Source organism: Triturus cristatus, chromosome 4_2 (genome assembly GCF_964204655.1).
Source record: "Triturus cristatus chromosome 4_2, aTriCri1.1, whole genome shotgun sequence".
NCBI classification, from domain to species: domain Eukaryota; kingdom Metazoa; phylum Chordata; class Amphibia; order Caudata; family Salamandridae; genus Triturus; species Triturus cristatus.
In genome coordinates, this window is record NC_140586.1 from 279802013 (window position 1) to 279817356 (window position 15344).

The window sequence follows — 15344 nt, forward strand, 5'->3', positions numbered from 1 at the left end:
AAAAAGTGTGATTGTTTTAATCTGATTCTTTTAAATGATTTTCTAAGCATCCAAAAATTACAAGTTCATCGAGAGATCGGTGTCCCTTTTTTTATGGGGACTATAGTGCCATACCTAGCCATGGCACAATCACCTATGCACGGATTTGTTCAATCTGAAAGGCATATCACAAGCAGAGCACTCAGTGAGCTCTCTTTGGAGCTAGTCTGCATTGTCTTCCTCGGAGAAATGAGCGGCGCCACCTGCACCTAGGGGCGTGGCGCCCTTAGTGGCATCCCGAGCGGGAGCCAGCTTAAGATGTTGTCGAGGGGGACAGGGAGGAGACAGCCAGCGAGGTAGAAGGGGAGGCGCGCCCATGCGAGCACAACGTCATCGGAAGAGGCAGGGTCGTCCTCCCCTCCTCTTGGGGTATAAAACTTTGGGAACAGCAAAATTTGCCCTCTTTGTCCTCTCCAAGCAGCTCCGGCGGCAGCGGACCAGCGATGATTTACGATGGCAGCTGGGTCGTTGCACGTGGCAGCAAGGAGAGGGCCGCACAGCGTAGTCTCTTGGTGAGTCGACAGAATAGGAATGGATAGAATATGGCTTAGGGTACTTACGTGAAGAATTCTCACGGAGCACCAGCATCGGTACACGTTCAGAAGTGGGATATTCGTTATAGCGCTAAACTAATCTCTGTTTTTCTTTACTTCGAGGAAATGCGGCGCCAAACAGAAAGCCAGTGGCAGAGGACTCATGGCTTGGACGTTGGCTGGCAGGCTCTAAGGAGGCAGGTCGAAATAGCTCACCAGGATGCCGGTGTGTAAGAACATTTGAGGGGGTATACCCCGGTACGGTGGGGCCAAGGCGGAAGCAGTGCCTCGGTGGTAGTGCCTCTCTCTGGAAGGAGGACTAGCACGGAAAGTTACAACTGAAACAGTGCAAGTTGGGGCCTGCTGGCACAACAAGCACAGGGGGCCAGGATGAAGAGATATGGCCATGATTGGATAGTAAATAATATTGTGTATATCTTTGCCTTGCAAAATGGTCAAGTACCTTAATCAAAATGAATAAAGGATTAACTACACTGCTTTAAGATTTAATAAAGACTACGCGGTGAACGACAACAACCTGCCTCATGTCTTTATGTTGCCACATGTTTTGGAGAGGGTAAGGGCGACTCGCTCAGTGTATGCACAATATGGTGTACCGCAATGTTTAATTTGTGCCGATGTTTGCTGGGGTTTGAATCTGACAACTATTTATAAACACCCGCAGTTAATTATGACAGACCATCACATGGTGGCATTCTCTGCCATTTTTAAAGACCAGCAACGCGTTTCACAGTTCCATATACCTAAAAACCATAATGAACAATTGTATCTGGTGCATCATAATTCATAACCACTCTAAGTGGCCTTAAATAGTCTGAAATGTCACTCTTGCACCAGTGTGATGGTGATTAGGGAACGCCAGAGCTGGCATTTGACAAACCCAGCAGGGCAGGGAGTGGAGTCAGCTCCGGGAGCCTCCTGATTAATAAGCTGGAACCTGGCACTTATATTTACCACTGGCTGTTAGGATTGTAGTTTCACCAGACCACCCACTCTCTTGACAGTGCAGCCATATTTGATGCTTCCAGGGACAGTGAAGCGTGAGGTACTTATTTTGCTGGTGACGCCCTAGTCGGCTGCCGAGTTTTGCCTTACGGTAGCACACGCCCTTTTATTCCACCAAGTGCCCCACCTTTTAGAAGCATCTCTCAAGCTGGCAGAAAAACAGTTCCACTTGATAATGCGGTTGCAGTCAGGGGGAGCCCAGACACCAGTCCCCTAGCATGCAAAGAGGGAACAGCTACATCCACTCCAGGCCCTTTCATTAGCTGGAATTAGAATGCTAATCTGTGCTGGTCTCCTCATCCCTCATGTCAGCTAAATGAATATTCAGTTAATATTATTATAGCTGACAGCCCTTATTAATTTTCATATTCACTCTGCGAACGCTAAAAAGGCTGATTTGCATTCATGTGAAAAAAGCAATTGATGGTTTTATTAATGTGTTGTAATGCTTCTCCTGCAGAGCTAATGCAGACTCTTGCATCATAACTTTAAAAACACAAAACTGGCCCTGTTCATATTGTAACTTGAATGTCGAAGGAAAGTAACAAAAACATAATTCCGCAACAATACTCAGGGCTTTCCTGATTTCCAATTAACCATCAGGCTGATTGACAAAGGTAGTGAATTAGATCCTTCTCGAAGGCAAATGTGCTTTACACCTACGCATGTTCGCAGTTTATAACTGTGTTCAGTGTTCACATGCAGCATGCTGCACAGACGTTTCTACTAGCTTGAATCGTATTTGCACAAATCGAACTTACATCTACTTTTCTGGGACATTGTGTTTATAAGATACAAAACGTGGGTAGGTTACACACGACGGGCTATAAAATTCTGCAAGATTTTCTTTTTTCACGAATACGTTTTTGCAAATCTGTACGTTTTTATGAAACATTATTCTTGCACCTCAACCACTTAGGTGTAGTTTCATTGCCTGCAAAAGTGTCAGAAAATCATATAAAAACCTTTGTGAATATTCATCAAATCATTGCTTAGTGGGTGTTTACTTTATGTGCACGCTTCATCCCGGAGCACTAACCGTGTAAGATCGGGACGACGCAGTAAAGAGCCGCAATTGATTGAGTAAGTAACTTTGTTAATTTTTTTATGCTCAGGAGTTCACACTACTCCAACCTTATCTGACACAATCTCTACTCCTATCACACTGACTCCTCCCTTTCCGGATCCTTGCCTCCTTCCCTTGCCCTCACTTCTATCTACCTACAAAGTCTTAGTGCCCTCCTATTATTATGGCACTACAACATTACAACCCAGTATTGCACTCCCACATTTCCACAGTCTGATAGGTTTTTAGTGTGCATAGTTTACACATACATTGCATATAATATACCCGGTAGAATTCCAGCAATGTGAATCATACATAAATTAGGACATACGCACACACACACATGCATACACGTACGCATGTGCTCACACACCCGTCCCCTCCCTGATTCACAAAGTTAATATTACAGTTTTGCATAGGTTTAAGTTTTCTGTTTAATGCACAAACTACGAGTTAATAGCACATATATCAATATATATCCATTTATATGTCTGTGTATATATATATATATATATATATATATATATATATTTATACTATAAATCAATCTGGCATGTGGGTGCTTCGTCGCAGGTGGGATTTCCTGCTATCAACATCAACAAACAGCTTTGGACACAAGAGAACAAAGAAGACGGGCACTTCAGGGTGACGTTATATCCCAGTTCTTTATTTCAGCGCGGAGATTCCAGCTCCAACGCGTTTTGGTTCAAACAAATCTCTGTCAAGGTGAGAAGCCCCACCACCATCCAAAATAAATACAGAACCACGTAAAGACACTGAGAAAATCCTACATAAAATGTCGGACTAGTGTGTCATACATATTCAGTGATGTCATCAGTGATGTCATTTGAGATGTCATCAGTGATGTCATCAGTGATGTCACTGACCATGTTATGAGTGATGTAATATGTGACGTCATCAGCAGTGCATTGCATCTACATACCTTGAATGTGTATATATATATATATATATTACCTACTGGCGGTCGCCCGTAGATAGTTATAGTTATAGTTAGGACCTATTTTCCATAGGAAATCCACAACATTCTATTCTATGGTAACGGGCAGAAGGCAGATTGGGGGAAGGGTTCAAATTTATGTCATTTGGAAAGGGTTGAAATGTTTAACCAATAGAAATGTGTGTTTGCTTTTCAATTTATGTGGGAAGGAATGTGATTTGATGTTTACATGTGTATGTGTTGAAAATGAGAGGGAAACTTTGCCATTCTTTGGTTCTGCTGACAGGTGCACAGTGCAGAGATTCTGTATAAGAAAATCTGGTGTGTGACTGATATCTGATGTGTGACTGATATACTTCTTATCTACAAAACAACTTGAAAGGTGAGTTATTTAATTGTGAGGGGATGTATGTAGACTATTTTGATTTTAATCAGGCTAATGTATTTCTCCTGCTAAAGTGTAGGGAGTACTTTTTTTCTCTACAATCTTATTGACAGTGTGTGTGCATGTAGAAACCATTCTGTGATAAGTATTTGTGTTTTTCATGTGTTTGTAGACAGATAACTGTGCTATTCTTATATTTTGGTAGAATTAGAAACCAGTCATTGTTTATGAATTTGTGAAATGAGTTATGTTTCTACACTAAAATGTAGTACTCCTTCTCGATGAAGAAATGTGTTTTGGTATAGTGCAAGGGACAGTGTTGCTTGTCTAGAATCACACAGTGGGTCTGTGTGCATTTGGGAACCACTGTGAGAGAAGCATTTGGTAACATCGTGTATTTTCTGACAGATAACTCTTTTAAAACCTGTCTTGTTGTCAAGATTTAGTAGCATTAGAAGGCAGTTATTGCTTATGCTTTGATTAAATGAGTCAGGCTTTGACTCTAAAGTGCAGTTCTGAAATATGTCGTTTGTGTGCATTCCCCTTACCTCTTCCACTGTAGTGAATGAGTTTTGGTAAACTCCTAGGGATAGTGGTGCTTGTCTAGAATTACACTGAGTGTGTGTGCTTTTGAGAACCACTGTGAGAGAAGCATTTGGTAACATCATGTATTTTCTGACAGATAACTCTTTTAAAACCTGTCATGTTGTCAAGTTTTAGTAGCATTAGAAGCCAGTCTTTGCTTATGCATTGATAATATGAGTCATGCTTTGACACTAAAGTGTTGTACTTTAATATGTAGATTGTGCGTAGTCTCCTTATCCCTTGCACAGTAGTGAATGAGTTTTGGTATGCTGCTGGGGATAGTGTTGTTTGTCTAGAATCACACTGTGAGTGTGTGTGCATTTGGGAACCACTGTGAGAGAAGCATTTGGTAACATCATGTATTTTCTGACAGATAACTCTTTTAAAGCCTGTCATGTTGTCAAGTTTTAGTAGCATTAGAAGCCAGTCTTTGCTTATGTGTTGATTGAATGAGTTAGGCTTTGACACAAAAGTGCAGTCCTGAAATATGTACATTGTGTGCAGTTCCCTTACCACTTCCACAGTAGTGAATGAGTTTTGGTAAACTCCTAGGGATAGTGGTTGTTGTCTAGAATCACACTGTGAGTCTGTGTGCATTTGGGAACCACTCTGAGAGAAGCATTTGGTAACATCGTGTATTTGCTGACAGATAACTGTTTTAAAACCTGTCATGTTGTCAAGTTTTAGTAGCATTAGAAGCCAGTCTTTGCTTATGCATTGATAAAATGAGTCGTGCTTTGACACTAATGTGCTGTACTTTAATATGTAGATTGTGTGTAGTCTCCTTACCCCTTGCACAGTAGTGAATGAGTTTTGGTAAACTGCTAGGGATAGTTTTGCTTGTCTATAATCACACTGTGAGTCTGTGTGCATTTAGGAACCACTGTGAGAGAAGCTTTTGGTAACATCGTGTATTTGCTGACAGGTAACTGTTTTAAAACCAGTCATGTTGTCAAGTTTTAGTAGCATTAGAAGCCAGTCTTTGCTTATGCGTTGGATAAATGAGTTAGGCTTTGACACAAAAGTGCAGTCCTGAAATATGTACATTGTGTGCAGTTCCCTTACCACTTCCACAGCAGTGAATGAGTTTTGGTAAACTCCTACGGATAGTGGTTGTTGTCTAGAATCACACTGTGAGTCTGTGTGCATTTGGGAACCACTGTGAGAGAAGCATTTGGTAACATCGTGTATTTGCTGACAGATAACTGTTTTAAAACCTGTCATGTTGTCAAGTTTTAGTAGCATTAGAAGCCAGTCTTTGCTTATGCATTGATAAAATGAGTCATGCTTTGACACTAATGTGCTGTACTTTAATATGTAGATTGTGTATAGTCTCCTTACCCCTTGCACAGTAGTGAATGAGTTTTGGTAAGCTGCTAGGGATAGTGTTGCTTGTCTAGAATCACACTGTGAGTCTGTGTGCATGTGGCAACCACTGTGAGAGAAGCATTTGGTAACATTGTGTATTTGCTGACAGATTGTTTTAAAACCTGTCTTGTTGTCAAGTTTTAGTAGCATTAGAAGGCAGTTTTTGCTTATACTTTGATTAAATGAGTCAGGCTTTGACACAAAAGTGCAGTCCTGAAATGTGTAGATTGTGTGCAGTTTCCTTACCACTTCCACTGTAGTGAATGAGTTTTGGTAAACTCCTAGGGATAGTGGTGCTTGTCTAGAATCACACTGTGAGTGTGTGTGCATTTGGGAACCACTGTGAGAGAAGCATTTGGTAACATCATGTATTTTCTGACAGATAACTCTTTTAAAGCCTGTCATGTTGTCAAGTTTTAGTAGCATTAGAAGCCAATCTTTGCTTATGTGTTGATTAAATGAGTTAGGCTTTGACACAAAAGTGCAGTCCTGAAATATGTACATTGTGTGCAGTTCCCTTACCACTTCCACAGTAGTGAATGAGTTTTGGTAAACTCCTAGGGATAGTGGTTGTTGTCTAGAATCACACTGTGAGTCTGTGTGCATTTGGGAACCACTCTGAGAGAAGCATTTGGTAACATCGTGTATTTGCTGACAGATAATTGTTTTAAAACCTGTCATGTTGTCAAGTTTTAGTAGCATTAGAAGCCAGTCTTTGCTTATGCATTGATAAAATGAGTCGTGCTTTGACACTAATGTGCTGTACTTTAATATGTAGATTGTGTGTAGTCTCCTTACCCCTTACACAGTAGTGAATGAGTTTTGGTAAACTGCTAGGGATAGTGTTGCTTGTCTAGAATCACACTGTGAGTCTGTGTGCATTTAGGAACCACTGTGAGAGAAGCTTTTGGTAACATCGTGTATTTGCTGACAGGTAACTGTTTTAAAACCAGTCATGTTGTCAAGTTTTAGTAGCATTAGAAGCCAGTCTTTGCTTATGCGTTGGATAAATGAGTTAGGCTTTGACACAAAAGTGCAGTCCTGAAATATGTACATTGTGTGCAGTTCCCTTACCACTTCCACAGCAGTGAATGAGTTTTGGTAAACTCCTACGGATAGTGGTTGTTGTCTAGAATCCCACTGTGAGTCTGTGTGCATTTGGGAACCACTGTGAGAGAAGCATTTGGTAACATCGTGTATTTGCTGACAGATAACTGTTTTAAAACCTGTCATGTTGTCAAGTTTTAGTAGCATTAGAAGCCAGTCTTTGGTTATGCATTGATAAAATGAGTCATGCTTTGACACTAATGTGCTGTACTTTAATATGTAGATTGTGTTTAGTCTCCTTACCCCTTGCACAGTAGTGAATGAGTTTTGGTAAGCTGCTAGGGATAGTGTTGCTTGTCTAGAATCACACTGTGAGTCTGTGTGCATTTGGGAACCACTGTGAGAGAAGCATTTGGTAACATCGTGTATTTGCTGACAGATAACTGTTTTAAAACCTGTCATGTTGTCAAGTTTTAGTAGCATTAGAAGCCAGTCTTTGCTTATGCATTGATAAAATGAGTCATGCTTTGACACTAATGTGCTGTACTTTAATATGTAGATTGTGTATAGTCTCCTTACCCCTTGCACAGTAGTGAATGAGTTTTGGTAAGCTGCTAGGGATAGTGTTGCTTGTCTAGAATCACACTGTGAGTCTGTGTGCATGTGGCAACCACTGTGAGAGAAGCATTTGGTAACATTGTGTATTTGCTGACAGATTGTTTTAAAACCTGTCTTGTTCTCAAGTTTTAGTAGCATTAGAAGGCAGTTTTTGCTTATACTTTGATTAAATGAGTCAGGCTTTGACACAAAAGTGCAGTCCTGAAATGTGTAGATTGTGTGCAGTTTCCTTACCACTTCCACTGTAGTGAATGAGTTTTGGTGAACTCCTAGGGATAGTGGTGCTTGTCTAGAATCACACTGTGAGTGTGTGTGCATTTGGGAACCACTGTGAGAGAAGCATTTGGTAACATCATGTATTTTCTGACAGATAACTCTTTTAAAGCCTGTCATGTTGTCAAGTTTTAGTAGCATTAGAAGCCAATCTTTGCTTATGTGTTGATTAAATGAGTTAGGCTTTGACACAAAAGTGCAGTCCTGAAATATGTACATTGTGTGCAGTTCCCTTACCACTTCCACAGTAGTGAATGAGTTTTGGTAAACTCCTAGGGATAGTGGTTGTTGTCTAGAATCACACTGTGAGTCTGTGTGCATTTGGGAACCACTCTGAGAGAAGCATTTGGTAACATCGTGTATTTGCTGACAGATAATTGTTTTAAAACCTGTCATGTTGTCAAGTTTTAGTAGCATTAGAAGCCAGTCTTTGCTTATGCATTGATAAAATGAGTCGTGCTTTGACACTAATGTGCTGTACTTTAATATGTAGATTGTGTGTAGTCTCCTTACCCCTTACACAGTAGTGAATGAGTTTTGGTAAACTGCTAGGGATAGTGTTGCTTGTCTAGAATCACACTGTGAGTCTGTGTGCATTTAGGAACCACTGTGAGAGAAGCTTTTGGTAACATCGTGTATTTGCTGACAGGTAACTGTTTTAAAACCAGTCATGTTGTCAAGTTTTAGTAGCATTAGAAGCCAGTCTTTGCTTATGCGTTGGATAAGTGAGTTAGGCTTTGACACAAAAGTGCAGTCCTGAAATATGTACATTGTGTGCAGTTCCCTTACCACTTCCACAGCAGTGAATGAGTTTTGGTAAACTCCTACGGATAGTGGTTGTTGTCTAGAATCCCACTGTGAGTCTGTGTGCATTTGGGAACCACTGTGAGAGAAGCATTTGGTAACATCGTGTATTTGCTGACAGATAACTGTTTTAAAACCTGTCATGTTGTCAAGTTTTAGTAGCATTAGAAGCCAGTCTTTGGTTATGCATTGATAAAATGAGTCATGCTTTGACACTAATGTGCTGTACTTTAATATGTAGATTGTGTTTAGTCTCCTTACCCCTTGCACAGTAGTGAATGAGTTTTGGTAAGCTGCTAGGGATAGTGTTGCTTGTCTAGAATCACACTGTGAGTCTGTGTGCATTTGGGAACCACTGTGAGAGAAGCATTTGGTAACATCGTGTATTTGCTGACAGATAACTGTTTTAAAACCTGTCTTGTTGTCAAGTTTTAGTAGCATTAGAAGGCAGTTTTTGCTTATGCTTTGATTAAATGAGTCAGGCTTTGACACAAATGTGCAGACCTGAAATGTGTAGATTGTGTGCAGTTCCCTTACCACTTCCACTGTAGTGAATGAGTTTTGGTAAACTCCTAGGGATAGTGGTGCTTGTCTAGAATCACTCTGTGAGTCTGTGTGCATTTGGGAACCACTGTGAGAGAAGCATTTGGTAACATCGTGTATTTTCTGACAGATAACTGTTTTAAAACCTGTCATGTTGTCAAGTTTTAGTAGCATTAGAAGCCAGTCTTTGCTTATGCGTTGATTAAATGAGCTAGGCTTTGACACAAAAGTGCAGTCCTGAAATATGTAGATTGTGTGCAGTTTCCTTACCACTTCCACAGTAGTGAATGAGTTTTGGGAAACTCCTAGGGATAGTGGTTGTTGTCTAGAATCACACTGTGAGTCTGTGCACATTTGGGAACCACTGTGAGAGAAGCATTTGGTAACATCATGTATTTGCTGACAGATAACTGTTTTAAAACCTGTCATGTTGTCAAGTTTTAGTAGCATTAGAAGTCAGTCTTTGATTGTGCATTGATAAAATGAGTCATGCTTTGACACTTAAGTGCAGTACTTAAATATGGAGATTGTGTGTAGTCTCCTTATCCCTTGCACAGTAGTGAATGAGTTTTGGTAAACTCCTAGGGATAGTGGTTGTCTAGAATCACACTGTGAGTCTGTGTGCATTTGGGAACCACTGTGAGAGAAGCATTTGGTAACATTGTGTATTTGCTGACAGATAACTGTTTTAAAACCTGTCATGTTGTCAAGTTGTAGTAGCATTAGAAGACAGTTATGGCTTATGCTTTGATTAAATGAGTCAGGCATTGACACTAAAGTGCAGTCCTGAAATATGTAGATTGTGTGCAGTTCCCTTACCACTTCCACTGTAGTGAATGAGTTTTGGTAAACTCCTAGGGATAGTGGTGCTTGTCTAGAATCACACTGCGAGTGTGTGTGCATTTGGGAACCACTGTGAGAGAAGCATTTTGTAACATCGTGTATTTTCTGACAGATAACTCTTTTAAAACTGGTCATGTTGTCAAGTTTTAGTAGCATTAGAAGCCAGTCTTTGCTTATGCATTGATAAAATGAGTCAGGGTTTGACACTAAGGTGCAGTACCATGTACTATTCTCTTCACTGTGCCAGAACTGAAAATTTAAACGTTTTACCCAGGCTAAGTACTTATGTTGTGAACCATACATTACCACATAGACCGCTTCAAATGTCTATGCAGTATGCATGCAGTCTTCTAACATACTATACACTTGTCTTTCACACCTTCAATTCCCTAGTCAGTATCCATACACATCCAGGAAACACCCTGTCACTCCCTTTGCACTCCTCTAGTGACCCATTCAGTACCAAGTACTAATCCATTCACTGTGCCAAAAGCCAACCACATATAAATTCACCCAGGCACTCTCCTTGCTGTACTCTAATCATTAAGTCAGTACCCAAGTACTCGTGCAGTGAGCCAGGCCTTATCACATAGACTGCTTCAAACGCTTTTACACTATGCATGCAGTCCTCTAACCACCTACACAGTTGTTTTTCACACCTTCAATACCCTAGTCAGTATCCGTACTCTTCCAGGAAACACCCTGTCACTCCCTTTGCACTCCTCTAGTGACCCATTCAGCACCATGTACTAATCCATTCACTGTGCCAAAACCCAAACACTTATAAATTCACCAAGACACTCTCCTTGCAGTACTCTAATCATTCAGTCAGTGCCTAAGTATTCATGCACTGAGCCAGGCCTTAGCACATGGACTTCTTCAAACCCCTATCCACTATGCATGCAGTCTTCTAACCACCTAGACACTTGTCTTTCACACCTTCAATTCCCTAGTCAGTATCCATACAGCCCAGCAAACATCCTGTCACTCCCTTTGCACTCCTCTAGTGACCCATTCAGTACCAAGTGCTAATCCATTCCCTGCGCCAAAAGCCTACCACTTATAAATTCACCCAGGCACTCTCCTTGCTGTACTCTAATCATTCAGTCAGTACCCAAGTACTCATGCAGTGAGCCAGGCCTTAGCACATGGACTGCTTCAAATGCCTATCCAGTATGCATGCAGTCCTCTAATCACCTACACAGTTGTCTTTCACACCTTCAATTCCCCAGTTAGTATTCATACACTTCTAGAAACACCCTGTTACTCACCCAGTGTGTCACCTTATAGTACTGTAATCATTCAGTCAGTTAGCATGTAGTCTTTTAGTGAGGTAGGCTTTAGGGCATGAACTGCTTCAAAGTAATAGGCACTATGCATGTAGTGTTTTAACCATCGTCTCACTTGTGGTTCAGGGCTATAGTTTCTTAGTCAGTTTTTATATAAAATGTGTTTGTACAGTAATGGAATAGTATACATTTGAAAGTTAATAATATACATTTATTTGTGATTCTTTTTTACAGATACTGTTTTTCAACGTTAAAATAGAGAAATCATGCCAGAAAAAAAAAGAAAAAGAACAGAGACAGGAGGATTATTTGAAGAAACATCAACCACAAGTAAAAGGAAAAAATCTTCTGGTAAGATCATGAAGCAATTTATTAAAAATGTTTGTAGGAGCAAACAGAATGTAGATAATGCTGGAACTACTGAGAATTCTTCAAGTAAGAAAAATCTCAAAATAAGAGGAAAAGTAAAAAAGCAAATGGTCAGTCAAAGGAGATAAAGTATGGTAAAAGAAGGCAAAATCAGTATAAGGAATTACGGAAAAAAATATTTTACAAGAGAGTAGTGCATAATTTGCTGAAAGATGTGAAGAAATATAAAAAGAGAGCTTTATTTTATAAAAAGAAGAATCATATTGAAAACATTGTGGAAAAGGCTTTTGAAGTAAAAAGGAAACAGTTTATTTTAGTGTTAAACAGAATTCGATCACTAGATAAACCAATACATGTAATGAAGGCCAAAAGTGGGAGGAAAAGAGTTATTAATAAAAAAAAATGTTGTGATGTTTTTTGGGGAGAAAGGAAACACAGTTCCAGTTCAGAGCCTTTTTTTACTGAAGAGAGTTATTCAGTGAACGAAAAATTATTGTATGCAGTTGACACCAGTGGTAGAGGTTATGAGGTTAGTGACGGTTGTCCAATTGAGAAAGAGAAAATGGTTGAAAGAAATGCAGAAGAAGTGATAGCTGATGAAGTTTTAGGGAGACGTGCTAAAAACCCTGTGTACACTTGGGATTGCAGTAGTGTTTGCAGTGTACGACAGGAATCTATTGAAAAATTATGTCGTTTTTACGAGCCTATACTAAAAAAAGTGTAAAACAAAAGAAAGCTGTTGCAAGGACTAGACCCTTGCAGAGTGAGAAAACATACTGGTTTGCAAGGTCATTCTCTGGCTTGTCTTTCTAGGAAAGTTTGTCAAAGTGTTTTTCACCATTTCAGAATGCTGGCAGTACATCATACTCAAATGCGGAAGTTAGTGAGAAGGATGTATTATGCAAAAAGTCCAGCACTAAAGTTAAGTGAGTTGAACAGTGCTCTTTTGCGTGGGTCAGTATCAGATGTGAAGCAGGTCTGTGATGATATTGAGTTTTGTTACTTTGGTCCTCAGCAAGAGAGTGAAGAAACTGACACATTAGTAGAACAAAATGTTGAAGACAATGTAAAACCCGTAATTACAGAAAAATTTGAGGATGAAATCATGAAGTTTAAGGTAATTTCAGGTGAAAGACCGAATGTTTCTTGTATTTTTTGTCGGCGAAGTCACTATAAAAATCAGACTAGGGGTGTCAATCTGTATTTAAAAAGTGAAATAGAAGATAATGATAAGTGGATGGAATTTGCAACTTATTTGCTGGTAGAGGATTGTTTTGATTTGGGATGTGAGCAGCGTATTTGCAAATATTGTTATAACAAATTAGATGAGAATAAAATGCCTGCTAGAGCTGTTCATAATAATCTAGAGTTGGTTGCTATTCCTCCAGAGCTGATAGATTTAAATACGTATGAGTCTATTCTCATACAATGTGTTCACCCGTTTCAGGCTATTGTTCGTATGGAGCCCGTATGGAGCCCAAAACAGGTAAATTACCTCCATTAGAGTTGCAAAGAGGATTGAAAGGAAGAGTTGTGTATTTACCGTTAGATTTAAGGAAAAATATTGAAACTATTGGTGTAGACCATGCAGAAAATGAGCCACTAGTCATTCTAGTTAATGGTGTTCCTACTAAGAATAAGAAAATTTGGCAAGAGTTAGTGGATGTTAGAAAAGTGCAAAAAGCATCATTGAATCTGTTAAAAAATAATGAGTACTATAGAAATGTGTTTGTAGGAGACTAAGAAATAGATTTAGCAGAAGATACTGAAACATTAAGTGGACAAATAGAAAAAGTGGACATGTCCAGATGTGAAGAAATCTATGAACATTACAGTGTACATCCACTTCATTCCAAAGACTGTGATGGGGAATACAATTGAGTTGTTTCAAATGAAAAAAGCAACAGGAAGTCCCATGAGTGTATGGGAAGAGAGCTTGGAAGCTCGTTGTTTCCCGCAATTGTTTCCAACAGGAAAAGGTGGACGATATGATGAACGTCCTGTGCAGATTCCTGCATCTGAATATCGGACAACAAGATTATATGCAGAAGATCCAAGATTTCGACAATGTATCCCTTATATGTTTCATCTTCTGTTTGAAAGTGACTTGTCTGGACTTTCATATGCAGTAAATCAGATTTTAAAAACTGGAATGCATCTGCAAAATGTAACTGCAAAGGATTTTATGGATAAAGTGCATCAGAGAGATGATCATTTAGAATCTCAGTTGATTAATCTGATGGCATGTCAGTGTGGGACTAATGAATATTGGTACCGTCTACATGAAATGTATGCTATGGAACTTGGGAACTCCTACATGGTTCGTTACACTAAGCTGTGCTGAGTATGCTTGGGATGATTTACTTGAATTTCTTCGAGAAGCAAATTCCAATATAAAACATATTGAATACAAGACACCTGGATAATTGTGCTCTTTGGATCCTGTCAATGTATGCAGATATTTCAATCATAGATTTGAAGCTATGATGTCTTTCATCTGCAATAAAAAGAATCCTCCTCTTGGAGAAGTTGTGGATTTCTTTTGGAGAAAGTAGTATCAAGCAAGAGGTGCTCCTCACATACATATGTTGTTATGGGTCAAGGCCCCCCCCAAATTTGAAACAGATTCAGATGAAACTGTTTTGTCTTTCATTGAAGATTATGCTACATGTGCTCTTCCAAATAGCAGAGAAGACAAAAACTTAAAACAACAAGTCTTACGATTTCAAAGCCACAGGTGTGGAAAATACTGTCGGCGAAAGTACAAGTCAAAGGAAAAGTTCTATACCAAATGTCGTTTTGGATTTCCACGTCCTGTATTATCTAAAGGAAGAGTGCACAGTTTTATGTCAGCTATGCGACATACCATCACAAGAAAGTCTCCGAAAAACCCCTACAACTTAAGAAGAAGCGAAGAATCAAAATATATACCTGACTACAATCCAGGTATTTTATCCATGTGGAACGCTAACATGGATATTCAATATGATGCGGACAATTCCATTGCTGTTGCTCGATATGTAACGTCTTACAGTACTAAATCAGAAAAGACTGAATTGAAAGAAATGTGGGAAGAGATTTCTCACGAGAAGACTCTAAGTAAGAAATTATACAGTTTCAGTTTGAAGATGTTATCGCATCGTGAAATTGGAGCATATGAATGTTCAGATCGGTTATCATCTGCAAGTCTATATTCCAAAAGTAGAAGAATCATTTGGGTGAGTCTAGGTCTTGCAGGAATGCGAAATCGGGTACTGAAATCTGTTCAAGAAATTGAATATTTAGCAGAAAATGACCCAGAAAGTACAGATATTTTGAAAACGAATATGTTGGCCACATACTATCCAAATAGAAGTCCTCATCTTGAGTACATGTGTCTCTATGAAGTGCTGCAAAACTACAATTTTAAACGGAATACTACAGAGTACATCAACGATGGAAAATAGGGAGTGATTGGTTCCGAAGGATGTCTGGTGAAACAAACTAAAGGAAATTTAATTAATCACAGGAAACTGAGTTGCGACACTGCTGACAAAAGGGAATTTTACTATTTAGCCCTTTTGCAAATGTTCAAACCATGGCGTTCAGAACTGGAATT